Raw genomic sequence first — 17,355 nt, 5'->3', positions numbered from 1 at the left:
AGGCATGTGTACAAGTATGTAGACAGCATCTCTTTTGATGTATTTTAAGTTCTGTTTATTATTTCATGCAAATGCACAACTTCCCTGGTTTGCCCTTTGAAGGAACCGTCACATTCCAGAGCATTTCCTCATACACTGTGTTTTCAATGAATTAACAATTAGGACATCTGTAAATTAATTTTAGCTCCTAAGACAGCAGAGTTCTAAGGACTCATTGGGATCTCTGATATCTTTCCAAATTAATCCTTGCCTCCTCTGATATGCTAAATAGATTGTTACCCAAGCATGCAAAATATATTTTACACAAAGGTAAAAAAAAATTGTGTACAGTGATTGATTTAATTATGGGGTGGACAGCCAAGGGCTTACCTCATCTCACTTAGCTCCTGTGCACTGAAATGAGATCTGGGCATAGTTTTAAGAAGTTAATTTATGGTAATGACAGACACTGAAGGCTTCACGAAATTCTGCATCATTCAGAAACTGTGTGTATTAAAAGTATATAGCTGTAATTATTTCTGACATTTTATAGGTTTTTGGAAAATGATAGCAAGAAATTTGATTGAGGAGATAGAGCCCCTCCCAAAATGTAAATATCCTCTGATTCACTTTTTTTGGACCAAAGGGATAGCTGCTTAGAAGACAGAATCATTTGGCAACTAGCCAAGACCTTCCAGCATCATATGACTAAATTATCATCAATCTGCTTAAGCAGTGGCACATATCCTCCTGCTAGAATGAAAACATAGCTGGGATTCAGTTAAAAATGTTGCATTTGCTTTGCCATATCTTTTTATTTGATATTTTTCTCTTAAGTGATGTGAAATGATTTATTATGGTGGTCTTTCGTTTTTTACCTCATCAAGGTTCGAGATGACTGGTGAAACCTGGAATTTATTATTCAAATTGTAATTTGTTGACTGCAGCACATTAATCTTTCTCAGGTCATAGAAATAGAGATCTGCTTTGCACGGTGTAACAGAGTGAAATTGCCAACATCTGGTGAGAAGCTCTTGGGGAGTTACCTCCATTTTCCTCAGATCTTTACAGGGGTCTCTCCAGTTCCTCTTCACTGGCTTTCTTATTTATTGCTGTACCTGGCTTCCAGATTAGGGCAATAATGTAATATATTTTAAATTCATTACATCCAAGTGGTTTTACTCTCTTTAAAATGTGATTTCTCTGTTTTTCCTGAGTGTGCTGGAGTGACTGCCCTGCCTCACCTAGATTTAATGTGAACTTGTGTTCACACTTTGTCCTATGATGCTTCTGTTCTCAAAGTGCTTACGTGGAGGATAATGAAATTTCTTACATTTTTCATAAAGGTTGAAATGTCCCTAACAAAATGGGTCTCTTATTCATTACAAAAGCCTTTGGGATAAGTTAATTAGAGCAATTTAACATAAGATGTTATTGCAAAACATACCGTACATAAACTACATATCAGTTATGCAAGAATTGTCCTTGTACATCAGTAAAAGGCTGAAAGCAAAGCCTGCAGCTTGTGGCCTTGAACAAGGGTTTATGCTTTATAACTTCCCCAGTACCTGCTTTGTGAATAGTCAGGTTTCCAGCTCAGTGTGTGCATTGGACCCTCCTGGCCCTTGCAGTTGTCCCTGTGCCTGTCACTGAGCTGCACTGCCCAGTACCCCTGCAACTGGGTGTCTGGTCCCCAGTCCCTCAGCAAATTATGATTGCTGAGCATCATTAGGTCTCTTGAGAAGCTCATTCTGGTTCTGGCTGAACTTTGAGTTCATTCAAAACCAACTGAAAGACCACTTGATTTCAGCTTGGTTTGGGATACACCTGTTGACTGTATTGAAGGATGTGCATCTGTACAAACTAGATGTATGGTTCTCTGCTGGTTTTTGGTTTTCCTTCTAGGAGTGTTTAAATCTTAAATATGTATTCTAGAAGAAAATAAACCCACATGCTTTCAGGTCACCTAACAAACCTGATTTTCTGCTAGGACTCTTGCTTTGGTGATTAGCAATAGAAAAAAGAACAGTGAAATTTGACATGTGGGCCACCAGCTGCTTTGGTCAAAGAAGGATCTGAACAAAAATTAGTCAAGACCCTTTGGTACAATATACTTATGTAGCTGTTGCTCTTAGTAATAGGTGCAATAAGGTTTAACTATCAAAACTTCAATTTTACAAGCAGTATTTTCTTTCTTGAGTAATTTACATGTGAGCTTATGTGGAGTCCAAGCACTGAGAGATATTTCCTTCATCTTTCTCTTTTTTTGGATAGGGAAGTTCTGTGGCTCCCATACTTTGTCAGCTATGAGAGGTGATGCCAGGGAACACAAGCAGTCACCCTCCAGACTAGCAAATATTTCTCTCAGGTGTTCAGATTGCTTGAACTTGGCAGAAATGGTGAGCTGTAATCACTGCAAATACCAAAGCAGTGCCTCTCTCATGTGTTGTTTTTAGCCCATGTCGAGCAGTGAGTGCTGAGCACCAAGGATAACTCCCTTGAATGTCAGGGCTGGGAGCAAGGACAGCGCAGGTTTGCAGGGGCAGAAGCCTTATCAAGGCATGCACATATGTGCTCAAATAGAATCTGGAGTAGATGCTCTGCAATAAGCAAAGCCTGCAAGAAAACCAAGGTTTTGAAGCAGTTCAATTTTTTTTTTTTTTTAATAAGCCCAGATCTCTTATTTATGGATGTTTAGATTTTTCCCAGTGTGAGAGAGGCTGCATGTCATGTTTCCAGACAAATTGTTGACTGATGATTTTTTTCCAAGAAATACTGGCTTAAGAAGAGTGATTATTATGCACAGTAGGTATAAATGAATTATTTATCAAACATGTTTCTGTTCTCAGTGAAAATACTGCTGATCTGTTTTTCTAAGTGCTTTTTTGTAGTCATCATTTGCACACAAAGCAAGTCTTTACTTAAGCAAATGTTTATCTATCACTATTTTTATGAAAACTGAAAGATAGATTATAAAGAGAATTGATCATGCTGTTTTGATTATGTGTGCTTTTTAAAAATAAAACAGTATACTTGTAGAAAAAAAACAACAAATCAAAGACAGAAAAGCAGGTGTGGAATAGATATTTTAAAAAAAAATCAAAAAAGTTGTCCAGATGGTGAGTGGGTAGCTGCAGTTGCTGGCCCTGCTTCAGATGAGAGCTTGTTTTTGGGTCATCCAGATTTCGCTGAAGTATCTTGTCCAGTTTTTTCCTTCTCCAGGGTGGAAACCTTTCTGCCTCCCCTACGGGAACTTTTTAGTTCTCTGTGAAAAGTAACTATTAATGATAATTTTTTTTATCCCTGCAACTTCTGTGCACAACATGCTTAGCCAGTCTGTGTCTCTGACCTAGTTAATAATTGAATTTAAAGTGAAAAAGCTGAAGTGCAACACCCGTTCAAATTTTTTTTTCCTTTACCTTCCTTGTCTCAAAGACTAAGAAATACTTTCTTCTGTGACTCTGTCATCCCGACTGATTTCCCTGCTCCTGACTGTTAGCTGTTCAGAGGCATAAAGTGCTGTTGTGAGGAATTTTGAAAGGTTTCAGCTTGTCTTTGTTTGGAATGAAAAAGCCCATTTGCTGCCCCATTCGTCATGAAGTATTTTGAATTCATAAAAAGAGGGTTAGTGAATCATCCCACCATTTCATGAAACTTACCCTGACAAATCATTCTTAGCGTGCAGCACTAAAGCAGTACTTTAACTTTGGAAAAACACATTTGAATTTCAGCTTTTTAGGGAATCACAGAGTATATGCTCATTTAGGTTGGAAAAGACCTCTCAGTTCATCAAGTCTGACTGTTAACCCAGCACTGCCAGAATCACCTGGTGTGTGTCCATCTCAGTCTTTTATATGGAGGTAATTCCAAGAATTCCATGGGCACTAGAGGAGAGGACTGGAGACATTAAAAGGAAATGGGCAAATAGACTTTCACATGTAAGAAGTTTGGCTGGAATGAATAGCTGAAGTTTAGCTGTCTGTGCTCATGTTAGCTCAGGCTGGACTGTGCTGTATCTGTGCCGATTGCTCCTCTCCAGCTGAATTTGTGACAGGATTGCTTTTGGTGTATTTCTTGGTAGGTCAGATGACAATGAGGGGGGAATCAGGTGGGAAAGGCAATAAGTGAGTCTAGATGTGAAACATCCAAATGATTCAAACACAATATTCAGATTAACAGTGAGGAAGAAATCTGTCTTTTTCACTGAATGTTGGACTCTGAAGTACAAAATACAGTCCTGTGAGGGTAAGAAGAGAGAAGCATTTTTTATCTCCTTAATATTGTTGCATTCTGGATGGCTACTACTGCATGTTAGCGAGTAAGGTGCAACTTAGTCCTCTAGAAATCAGCAGAGACCAAGACTGTGACCTATAGATGCGATGGAAGTTAAGAGAAAAAGGTGTATAGTGCAGAGAGTCAGTTTTGAGTTTAGTGCAGTCAAAAAGATTGTAGGGGCTGGAGGGTCAGGAACCAGTGACCAGACGTAGAAGATTCTCACCTGTGGGCATGTGCTTAAGCAGAGGGAATTACTAACCTTTTCTTCATGAAAAAATTAGTAGCCCGAAGGTCAGAACATAGTGAAGGGAAGTGCTTACATTTCAGTTTGAGGTGTTACATGGTGCCTTAAAGGATAAGAGCTAGGTGACAACCATAAAAACATTTACAGCTACACTAATTGACCCCTGCTGGGATTTGTAGTTCTGCTAAACAGCAATGTAAAAACAACACAGCAAACAAAACCTCCCACGTTCTAGAAAACTGTCAGTTGCTAAACATACATGAAGGGATTGTTTAGCCAGTTTTTTTCACAAGCTGTCAGGCTGTAATAAGGAGTTTAGAAGAGACAGATAACCCTTCCTCTAGAAAGTTGATTTTGACTATCAGCTTTAATGAAACCATTTGCCTCCTGGGCGTTTGCAAATCTCTTTTCAGCTCCAGTACTTACTTCAGTACTTACATAAACACATGCACTGATGTCTGAGACTGAACGAGTTAACTGCAAACAGGGACACAGCTTTTAAAGCACAGCATGCTGCCTTTGTTTTCTTGCAGGAAACTTATCCAAGCACAGTAATAAAACCGGACATTATGGAAAGAATATTTTTGTTTCTGTGAGTTGTAAAGAAAAATGTAAGGAATGAGGAGAAAGGAAGCATCACCTTTGATTAGTTCAGAATGAGGAATGGCTTTCTGAGCTTGTGTGTCATGCAAGGAGGAATGAGGTGCAATCTAATGCTCTGATCTATGAACTAGTCAGGACAAGGAATGAGCATAACAGAATTTTTCTTCCTTAGAGTATGATATTCCAGTTAGGATGTAAATGGTGATTTGTAAAGCTGCCGAAATAAGTGACAAATGGTAGTGCTGTGGCTGTCAAGGTGTTCGTTAGTACATGTGTGTCAGCCACAGTGAAAAGATCAGAGAGCCTTGTTCTAATAGGCAAGACTTCCAAGAACAACTGTCAGCTGGTTTCTGACACCTGCAAGAAGACAATTAAACTAAATTGAGGACATTGTTGGGAGGTTTAAAAAGCTGACATTATGCACTGTAAAAAAATTTCAAGAGGAACTTGACACAAGTTGAAACCTGACACCAGCAACATGACTTGGAGAGAGCAAAAGTTACAGTCATAGGTAGGCATTCAAAGAATAATGAAGTTTGTAGTATCCCTTGGGAGTAAAAATAACATAACAAGGGTCTGCATGTCAGCAACTCACCTGCAGTCTTTTTCCTAAAAGAATGTGAGTATTTTCATCATCTTCACTTCAAGAACCACATTTTCCATGTTATAAAAAGAATCAGTGTGACTCACATGCACATAGGGATATACTGCAAAAGAAAGTCAGCCAAGGGTTTATCCACGATAAAAAGAAACCTTAAACAATGGAAAAATAATGAAGACTTATTGCCAAGACAGTTTACATGTCCAGAAAAATGCAGCCATCTTGGGCTTTTCAGAGTGTTGCATGGCTAAAGGCTGCATGGCTCCTGAGAACTCGTGGGTTGAGGTGCTCTGCAATGAGACTCTGCACAGCTTCTGCCCTCTCTGGGTGTGAATGTCTCAGGTACAAGCAGGAGTAGTCCAGGCACACACAGTGCCAGACATTCATTTTGGAGGGGGGAGATCAGACCTCTGTGTGTTCCACACATGAAGTGGTGAGTGTAATTTGGGGTTGCTGCTGGTTATGGAACAAGGCTGTGTGGTGTTTCTTTTGTCCCTGCACAGCATTTGTGTGGTCTTTGTTAAAATGAAATTTCTTTCCCCTGTGTGGCTCTGTAAATGTGAAAACACCGAGAGAGTTCAAGTCATTTACTAAACAAGTACAGGCTGAAATATGAAGCTTTGCTTTTCCCAGACAGGAACACACAATAAAACTGAGAAAAGTGTTTTCACCAAGGGTCAAAAATGATAATGAACTTTTTTATCCTACTGCCTCTGGAAATCCTATAACTTAACACAGGTGCAATGCCTGGACATTTTCCCAGGCTTAAGTAAAATTATTTATTGCCAATAAAAGCAGAGGAGTGTTATCTACCTGCTGCTTGTAAATTTAGGATTGATGGGATAAATAAACTCAAGTCAATAGAAACTTCCTATGCTGAGATGAAAACTGAAGGAAGAGTTAATTTCAAACCAGACTGTAGATTTAATGGTCTAAGAAAATGATGTAACTATTATAATCTTCAGTAAGTTTCTCTAAGACAAGCTAGAGAATAATCCACAATAGTCTAAAACAGGAAACAAATATTTTCACTCGAAGACTATTTTGGAAGGGAGGCTCTAACCACCTACAAATGTAGTGTAAATCCATTAAAGGATTTTCACACAACACAATGTGTCTTAAAAGGAGAGTTGTTGTTTGTCGGACTCAATCCCCAGAGCTCAATATATGGCAACAGTAATAAAAAAGTAGGTTGTAATCATCACAAAGTGCTGTTTCATTCAGTCTTTACCACTTGTGCTGTGGATCATTCTGTGCTTTTCTTGGGTTTTTACCTACTTATTGATGTAGTACTTCTAGCAAATTCCCTTTCACCTTTTCCCCAAAAGCATAATTTTTATTGTTAGAAGGATTTCCCTTGATAGTAGGGAACTTCTGCAGTAGTTCCACTGGAACTCATGAGGGTTTATTGAGCTTCATAGGTGTGAGGATGGTAGGCAAGTATTGTAATTTTATCTTGCTGTGTGAATAGGCTGAATAATATAAAATGTTAATATATATTCTGAGTGGCTCTTCATTTTTTCTCCTTATTTGATACACTTGTGCAAATACCTACAAATGTCTGGGAATGGATATTCATTCCTGCACTGACTTGCATTATAATTCCTGAAACCAGCACTATCTTGTTAGAAGGAAATAAACACTTCCTATTATAACCTTTTGTGGGGTACACACCCAAGTGTGTTTGTCCACTATGATGTTTGTTCTGAAGCTGAGGAATACTTGCAATTTATTATAAATATTTGTGGAATAAATGAACAGTTGCAAGGAATTAGAACAACATAAACCTTGCTCGTATTTCCCATGTTTTTTCTCTGCTATTTTAGACTTGCTTTAAAGTGTGTCAGTTTTTGGGATGTCTGGACAGAAGAGCCTTTGTAAAACTGCCAGTCAGCTTAACATCTGGAGTCACCAGATATCTGGCTTAGGACCTCAAAGGGTTAGTACCACTCAATACTGAGGGCACTCCAGATGGCAGTGACACCTGACGTGCACGTTCATAGATACAAAGTGGTATACACTGAAAAAAAACTCAGCAGTGGGCTCTGAGTTTCCTCTGCTACACAGGAATGACATAAGGAAAAATCTGTGGTTTCATTAGTGCAGGACTCAGCCACTCTCAGATGACTTATTTGAAAATAAGAATTAGGGAAGGAATAGAGATTATGCCATCATTATTGCTCTATAAAGTTCCATACTACACCTGCTTTGTAAAGGCATAGATAAAGGGAAGTTTGTATGTAAGAGTATAGTGATTACTGAAAAGGAACAGGGCAAGGAACTATAGAGTCAATCAAGAGGAGGATTCTTCAGTCTGCAGGAGAGATGGGCACTATGATAGAGATGGATGCAGCCAAGAGTGTTATGAGGAGCCAAAGGCACCAGCCCAGTTGCAGTCACTGCTGGATAACCAGCTGTTTGAAAATTATCAAAAGAAATTTTCCTACTGAATTACATTCCTTTCAGAACTGTAAGCTTTTAATAATAACTTCAAATGGACATTATATATTAGTGCCAATACCACTTTGTGTTCATAGTGAAAACCAGGGAAACTTGCACACAAGGTCGTGCTAACTCTGCTTTGGGTTTTCCTTTCAGAATGACTCAATGGAGAAGCACTTTTTGTGTCTGCATTTTATTGGGCCTTTTATGCACAGCAGGAAAGCTAAAACTGACTTTTCAGGAAAGCATAGATTCATTTAAGCTCAACTCTGTTCTTTGCAGAAGCTGAAGGAGCACAATCTGGGGTCATTGTTTCACTTGCTCATGAGCTCTGCTGCTTTCAGTTAAGCCCTTCCTCAAATTCAGACTCACTGTTATTCATCCCCTACCTTGTTTTCCAAAATCAAATAGGAAGTTTATGATTCCTCCTTTAATTTAAACTTCCATTGCAGCAACACCTACAATGAGCTGAGGAAACACTTTCCTACCTGCTACACTGGTTAAACAGCTTGTCTTGCCCAAATTGCTATTGATTTTAAAGCAGGATATGAGTTGCTATAGCAATCCTGCACATGAACATTCAAAGGACAGTACCACTAAACCTATTGTTTTATGAATACTAGAAACTGAAATTCTTAGGCTCAAACTTTCAAATATTTCGTATGTTTTAAATTGTATTTCCAGTGATGATTCATTTCAGTTGTTGAGGAGTTGATGATAAATTTGCAAAATGAGTGTCCTGTGCATTTTGTGCATGTGTGTGACCCAAGCTGTTTTCTCCCTGGCTGGATTGCTCATAACAAAGAGGGAAAAGATGAATTTCATGCATGTAGTCCCAGGGCAAACTTGTCACTCGTGGAACAACAGTGTGAACAGAGTGACAGTGCTGGCACCAGCTGCCAGCCATCCAGGCAGGTGCAGCAGCCCCAGGAAATGTCACGCCGTCAGATGCAGCTTCAGAGTGCACAACTGGCTAAAAAGCTTTTAGCTGCAGCTCTCACCCCAAGCCACAGCCAACACCCCAGGCCACGTCAGCCCCTGGCTGAAACCATTGCTGAGCTGTCACTTTAATAAATGAGGAGCCACTTTGTTTTGATCAGCATTGTCAGGGCTTATTTCAGGTGTGATTCTGATTCCATTGCACAGCCTGGCCCGGCCAAAGTCACTTGGTACAATTTCAAGGTGAATTTATTCATTCTTTATAAAAGTTCTATGCACGCATATATCAAGACAGTTGAATAAATTGAAATAAATAGACTTGGAGTTGCATAGTCTCCTAGTAATTGAAATAGTTTCCCCTCAGTATATTTGTAGTAATAATGCTACCTTTATGAAGAGTGGACTGTCTACGGATGGGAAAGTGTGGAATTATCATACTGATAACATATTTGGAAAATGGAATTGGGTCTAATATGTTGAAAAGGGCAGCTGAAAGTTGTCCTTGCCTTCAGCTTATCACTGAGGATAAAGTTAGATGAAAGTATGCCAACAAATGACGCTGCATAATTAATTCCTTCTTCCAGCTTTAACTTCTTCTTTGTTTTTAATGCAGGTTAACTTTTAGAATGGAAAATCTAATAGATAATACATGAAAAACTGATTTCTCCAAGGCATGCTCTATGAACAGCCTGTTTTATACAATCTTAGGATAGGACAATCTCAAGTCTCTGTTGTTCTGTCTTTTCTTGTTTGGTTGGTGCATTTATTGGTATATTAGATTACAATGAGTGTTGCAGTATCAAATATCCATGAGCTCTAGTCTTCCTCTTTGTTTCATTAAAAAAACAACAAAACAAACAACCAAAGCTTTTAATGTTGAAAACATTTATGTTTATTCAGTAAAGAACTTAAGCTGAAAAAAAAAAGGCATAGCATGTTCTTGCTTTTCTACAGGGAGGAAAATGAATAGAAGTGAGGGAAACAGAAGGCATCAATTAGAAAGCAACAGTTCATTCCTCAGGTGGCATTTCAAAGTTGGCAAGTACATCAACTGTCAGAAGTGCAATTCTCATTTGGGTCTGTTTTCCAAGTGCTCTCAGCAGATGTTGTCAGGGCAATGGAGGTTTTGAAAACTTTTTCAGAGAGGAATTGTGCTGTTTCTTCATTAAGCCCCCAAAATGCCGAGTAATGATCATGGCCATGAGATGAAGACATTCTTTCCTTCATCCTTGGCCTGCTTTGATGTCTTCAAGGGTCTAGCTTTGAGTTCCATTCAGGAAGCTGTAATCATGATGAGCTTTGAGGAGAAGCCTGCCTACAGGACTGGGGGGTGGATCAGGACTTTATTCTTTGCCTTCCTTTCCCATGGAGGAAGGACTGTGGGATGGGGCCAGGCTGCAACTGCTCCAGCTGCTGCTCCTTAAGCTCTCTGGCCTTGTCACAGGGGACTCAGATACAGTTTGAGTCACTTCAGTGCAATGTGGAGAAAAACCTTCTCTTGACCTACTGGGAGAGCATGGGAAGGGCAGGGGAAGAGCAGGGATCTGCAACAAAGTCCTAAGAAGGAAAAGAATAAAGCTAATCAGACTCTGGCAGCATGGGAAAGGAGGCAGCAAAGCAAGTGAGTACTTAGCAATGAGCACCTACTGAACTGAGCAAGAGAAGGCAATGGAATGCTCAGGTTTATTTTTCTGTTGGTCTTTTCACTCTCACTAATTTTAATACAGTCTTAGTTACCATGTCAAGAATGGATTGATTGCTGACAGAGAATGGTCAAGATTGGGAATTCTTATAAAACTGGAAATCGAAGTTTTCCACAGAAGACAGGAAAAAGAAGAACTCTCTGAAATGCCAGCTCCAAAAGTCCATTTGTTTTATTTCTTTTCAAATCAGAGCATTTGAAGGGGAAGAAAGGATTCCTGACATAATAACCTTGCACAGTATGTTTTGTTCTGGGGCAAAATTTTATTGGTAACTTTAGCATCCCCAATAAAAACTGAGTTTTTTATGGTGGCATCAGTTCCTTAACTGGAATAAACTTTGCTGCTGTGATAGGAGAGAAATGTATGTTTGACTTTGGGAGATTCATCTTTTACTCAAATCTTGATTAGTAGGTGGCAGGACAATAGAACATTGAACTGTATGCAAAGACAACCAAGATTTGAAATATGAATCTATTGCCAGCGTAAAAGATGGAGATGACAGTTGTAATCACTTCAATCTCATAATTTACTTGAGTTTTGGGTGAGTTTGAAGTGACTGAAGTCTCTAGGCAAGGCTTAGTGATTTGAAAAGCATTATACGCAGATTTGAAACCTAAAAGTTTGAGTCCATCTTTATCTAGAACTTGTAGAGCTCAGGGGAAGTGATCTGCTTTTGGAATGTAAAGGAAGAATTGTGGAGTAGTTCTGTAAATCTGCTTTAACTTGTTTCTTTTTATATCACTCATATATAGTGAGCTATACCTACTAAATTGTACAGCCAAACCCAGAAGCCATGGCAAGCTTGGGTTAAACACTAACACTTATTATCACATGATAACAGTGCAACTAAAACATATAGCCCCCAAATATTTGCATATTTGAGTTCATTGGGTTAGTGTAACTTGAGAGGTATAAATGCAATAGTTCACTGTCAGTTGTTTCCACATCCTTGTGTGAAACCGAGGGAATTCACTAAACTTCAGTGCAAGGGAAGTGTATTAAATCACAGCTGTAAAAGGTGATGGGTGGATGTTTCTTTCCAAATTAAATAGGGCTTCAGCTTTGACATTTGTTTGATCCACCTTCTCTAGTGACTCGTTCTCTTGACTGCTGCAGCCCTGAAGAGTTAGAGAACTACTCCTGAGCAGTCAGGAATGTCCCTGTCAGTATTTCTTTATAAAATTCTGTAAAACAAGATCAGTTCTTCACCATTCACTCATGAGATACTGCAATTTCATTCTCTTCTGCATAGCTAATCTGGATTTACCTGGAATCAAAATCAGCTTCTATAAGTGCTGGAGTATTTCTCTAAAAGTTAAATAAATTTTTGAGAAGTTTAATTTCCCCATCAAAAATGTAGCCATTTTGATCCCCTCTAAGCAAAATCTGTTCAGGATTTAGGAAACTGAACAGATGTTTCAAATATTAAAAGAAAAAAATTAATTAAAAAAATTGAGAGATGCTTCATTTAATTAAACTTTTTTTTCCTAGTTCTCTCAACGAGCCTCACCAAAGAGTGAGAAAGCTTTAAGACATTTTCATGTGGATGTTTTAGAACTGGACTATTTTATGTAGCAATTGCTATGTCCTGTTATGATTTGATGTTTTCCTGAAAAGCAATGATGTGCTGAGCTGTGCTCCCAGGATTGCTCAGTACTCTTGGGCAGCTCCCTTGGGTTGGCAGCACTGCCCCATCTCTGGGCCTGTGGTGTGGGCAGGAACTGAGTCAGGAAAATAATATTGTACCCCACAACTGGGTTTGGAAAACCATTCTGAAGCTTTCCTTCTGCTTAACTGCAGATCTGTTGGAGGCCTTGTGGGAACTTTGCAGAACTGCCTTTTGTCACTGTTTCATTATTTCTTTAATCAGCCATCAGCAAGTATTAGAAAAACCTCATCTAGGCAATAGCAAACAGAAATGCAAGGAAGGTGCCTATTAGTAATACACAAAATCCAACAAATTTTATATAATAGCCTGAGCAAATCAGATAAATTAATTTTTAAAACTAGTTGAAGAGAAAAATTAAACAGATGCATTTATTCAACCATGACCATTCTGAGTTTCATGTCCACTGGAGTGTCAGTCCTGACACATTATTAAAAAGATCAGATTAAAATAGGAAGAAATTTAGCTGATGAAACTGCAGAGAAAAAATTCTGTAATGTAATTGCTTGTTACAGTTTTCAGCTTCTGTCTGCCACCTGCCATGCTCTAGTAAACTGTATTTTAGGAAAAGCCATTATATAATAACTTTTATATTATAACAAGATTATGTTTTCTTGCATTGACATTCAAGCACAAACATTTATAATTAACAGTGGGAATATGCCTAAGCTGTACCTTGTTATGAGTGATACAGCTGTTTTCAGAATGTGTACTGTTCCATTGCCCTTTTGAGTTCTATCTTTAGCAGGAATAAATGTAAAATTTTTAATGGTGTACAGACAACAAAGAAATCAAAAGAGTGAGAAGATATGAAAGAGGATTTGTCAGAACTTGGGTTTCCTAATTGAGAACTTATTATCAATTAATGTTCTCTGTGATATTGTCCTTGTGAAAAGGTGCTTATAAAAATAATGCCATTTGCTGGTTCCATACACTGCATTCTAAAGGGACGAGTAGATTTTCCTGGTTATTGGGTACTGTAGCTGTGCTGCCTTACCAAGAGCTGAGTGGCTCTGAGGTGGTTCTGAATCCCACCTGGCCAGCTGGGTGGGGTTAGTAAGAGGCTGATGATTTGAGTAGTTTCTGCATCAAAGCGTTGCTGCCAAAATCATGGGAGTTTGTGGGAGAAGACCCAGGAATAAGCGCTGGGACTATGAGAATGTGGACTCTCAATTTCTATTGCCCCTAATGTTGATAAATTAACATCAGAGGTTTAGTTGAAAGTGCATCATAAACACGTCCTCGCCATTGTATTTTTCCCTTAGTCATTCCCTGTCCAAGTTTCCTCTTCCCATAATCCCCAGGGCTCCTTTCCCGCCACTTCTTCTTATTGGTTTATTGTGAAGTTCCGCCCCTATGCCCCATTGGTCCATTTTCAGTCCTTCATTTGCATGTCTTCTGACCAATGGGAAGCTTAGCACCGCCCCTTGTTCTAGAAACTTCCCTGCTGAGCCCATAAAAGCGGGTGATCCCCATCAGGTGTGCCTCTTCTGCCCCCGAGCCTCCTGGGCTCTGGACCTCTCCTCTGGGTGTGGCCCTCCGGGGGACCGGAGTGCAGGGAGCCCTCCCTGGCTTTGAGGGGCTGGAGCTGATTCACTGAGAGCTGAATCACTCGAGCTGAATCATAGCTGCGCCCCTCAGAGCAGAATCACTCACCAACACTTGGTGGGAATCATCCACTGTTAGGAGTTGGGAAACAAGGTTTTTAAATCAAGAGGAAATTAGATAAAGCTGACTCAGTCATCGTCCGGAGCTGAGCCACGTGCAGCTGTTCCTCATGGCATTCCATCCTTCACCTTCAGTGCAGCAGCAGAGCTTTTTGCATTTCCAGTGCTTGAGGTAGGATGTAGGATCCCAGACAGGATGAGAGTAGGAGAGAGATCACAGCACTGCTGAAATTCAGGGTGAATGGAGCACAGCCCTGTAAAAAAGAAATCTTCTAGCAATATACAGCCCAATACCTTGTAATCAAGTCAAATACCACACTGCAGAGGGCACTGGCACTTGAAGCTATAAGAACAAAGCTGCCTTGTGAAAGATGTTCTGAAGCACTTTAACCCCTTGTCAAATAATATACAGGCCAAGGCAAAGTTATATAACTTTTTTTTTTCAGATTTTTTTCCATAATTTAAAATTAATTGCAAGTAGGACCTCATTTTGAGAGGGAAAGTCTGCTTTTCTTTCCAGAGCTGTGAGAGGATGATCTTCTCAGAGCAAAAAGTCTTTTCTTCAGTGTATTGTCTGTTTGAAGCTTTTATTCTAGTGCTAAAGGTCTCTGTCAGTGGGTTTTAACATCATCATTATCCAACTTTTGACTCTCATAGGTCTGCCAATCAGAACAATTCTGCATCTGGAGCTGCACAGATATTTATAGGGACAATTACTTAGCTGATGTTTATGTGGAGTTTTGGGGAGGGTCTTTTGTTGATTTGTTTGGTTTTGGTTGAGTTTGTGGTATTTTTAATTGACAAAACCATTTGAAATTTGTTATATGCAACCTGTTATGAACAGTCTAGAAGAAAGAAAGCAATTGTCAGGCTTCAGTGTCAGCAGTGGATGCTCAGCATCGCTTATCTCATGAGACCATTGCTCAGCTGTTTGAATCCTGCTGTGGCCACATCACAGCTTTTAGCACAGTGACCCAAAGGAAGGTGGGACTGCTCTCTGGAAGAGTTTATTTCTAGTGGCAGTGGCGGAGAAGGAGGACAAGGAGATGGCAAAACTGCTAGAAGGCAATGAACAACAGATGATTTAGGTTGGATGTTCTTTCCTTCATTTCTGGCAAAAAGCAGTGGGATAAATTTAGAATATTCGTAGCTTCTTCATGACTTCTTTAAGGTGGAAAATTATGAAGCTGTAGAAATGTTAACCCTTCCCATGGGAAAAAAAATATTTATTGGCGAGTGTATCCATGTTGCTTCCCCAGCAATGCTACCCTTTGGCAGCACAGCTTTGGGCATGTTTATGAGGCAGGTACTTCTCCCATAAGTGAAATACTTCGATGTTGCAATTAATCTTCAACAGTTATATAGCCATGTGTCTGATCAGCATATATCTTGTGACATTGGGATACCACATTGTTATAAGAATTCTACAGCACTTATGGCTACATGAAATGAAAATGTAGTGGAGGTTCACTGCAGGCATAGTTTAGACAGATATTTTTACACCGAAATGTAAATGTCTTTGATGTCAACTTACACTGCTGTAGAAATGAAACTAAACTTTAGTTATCTTTGGATCCTAAACTATTCACAAGAGAAAAAAGTACTCTAAGGCTTGGTGTGATTAATTTTGTATGTCAAGAGTAAAATGGTGCATTTCTCTTTTCACAGGGAAAACAAATGACCGTCAATTCTAGCGCTGACTTCTGATTACAATTTGTTCTCTTTGTTTATTTCACAATTAGCGTACATAGATTAATAATTACAATTCCTGAACCTGATAATTTATGCATTAGTATTTAGCCCCTGTCATGTCTTTAACTTTTGCAATTAATTGTTTTAATAATGGAAAGGTTAATTGCACTATTCATCAGAACTACTTGCTGTGAAATGGTAGACAAATAAGAATCTTTAAAGATAAGGGCCTGCTGAGTGCTCTGAGCTGTCATTCCAGCCCAGGGGGCTCCCTGAAATAGCTGAGCAGGTTCACTCCATTGCTGAGATTTTTGGCCATCAGAAGTGATTCATCAAGGCAAAAAGTATTGTAACAAACTACAGGCAGCTAAAACCCCCCTGCCATGACCAATACCTGGTGTTGCTGTGTCTGCATCATGAGGCTGTCCATGGACAGACCCTCCTCTCCAGCTTGCTGGGACTGCTGGGCTTTAACACAGCTTCAGGTTTCCTAGGGCTCCTGTCAGAACCTCAGCGCTGCTTTATGTGCCGATTAATCCTCTTTACTGCAAGGCCAAATTGTGTTGCTGCCTGTACCTGCCAACCAGCTACTGCTCAGCCATTAGAGCTGGGGTAAAACAAATGCATAGTTAGTGTGTTCCTCTGGTTATACAAAGTGCTTAATGACCCTTTATTCTTAAAGATGAATTAAATATCCAGCTGTAGATAACAGCAAAAATGACCAGACTGGGATTTTCATATCCATCTTAATTTTGATTTTTTTTAAAATATTTACCTGAGGAATTGACTCATTAAATGGGAAGTGTTTGTCCTGCTATAATGGTGCTAAATTGCCATTATATATATATATATGGAGAGAGAGAGAAAGTCAGGCACAGTATGTGCTTAAAGAAGAAGAAAAATTATAGTTTTAAAGCCAATCTGAGACCTTTTAACACAGCCCTTTGATCGTCTTTACTCATGCTATTGACAAATCATACCTAGAAAAATAAAATAGTGTTTAGTGATCAGAGCTGTCAATCAATAAAAATTGTGTTTTATAAATTCAATGTAGTAATATTAACAAGTGCCACTTTTTCTGAAAATAGGATTATAAAATGGCAGAGTTTATTAAAATTGACTCCTTATCATCTGATTTTCATTTTATCTGTATGAGTGTCCCAATTTACAGTTGGCCATAGGATGCTACCAGTGGTAAACTTAAGGGGAGAAACTCAAGGCAATTCCCACCTTCAATCAGACAGAAATAATCTTATATTAATGTAGACTTTTCTGAGGAAATATGCAAAAAATATTTTCATTCCCCTTAAATCAAATCTCACTATTAAGTTGTGCAGTAGATTTTTATTTTCTGTGTGAGAAAGTAGCTAAAAACTGCTGAAAAATTCCAGAATGGTTTCTAAATCCAACCACAAATGCCATAACTATAAATCTCCAATAAGGGTATGTTTTCATGATCCAGATATTTGATAGGATCCTCTCAGGAAATACACATTTTCTCTACCCCTCAATATACTCTTCCTTTCTATATTGGGCTAAATCAG

Source organism: Pithys albifrons, chromosome 15 (assembly GCF_047495875.1).
Source record: "Pithys albifrons albifrons isolate INPA30051 chromosome 15, PitAlb_v1, whole genome shotgun sequence".
Classification (NCBI taxonomy): Eukaryota; Metazoa; Chordata; class Aves; order Passeriformes; family Thamnophilidae; genus Pithys; species Pithys albifrons.
The sequence above is the reverse complement of the archived record's forward strand: the minus strand, read 5'-3'. Positions refer to the sequence as shown.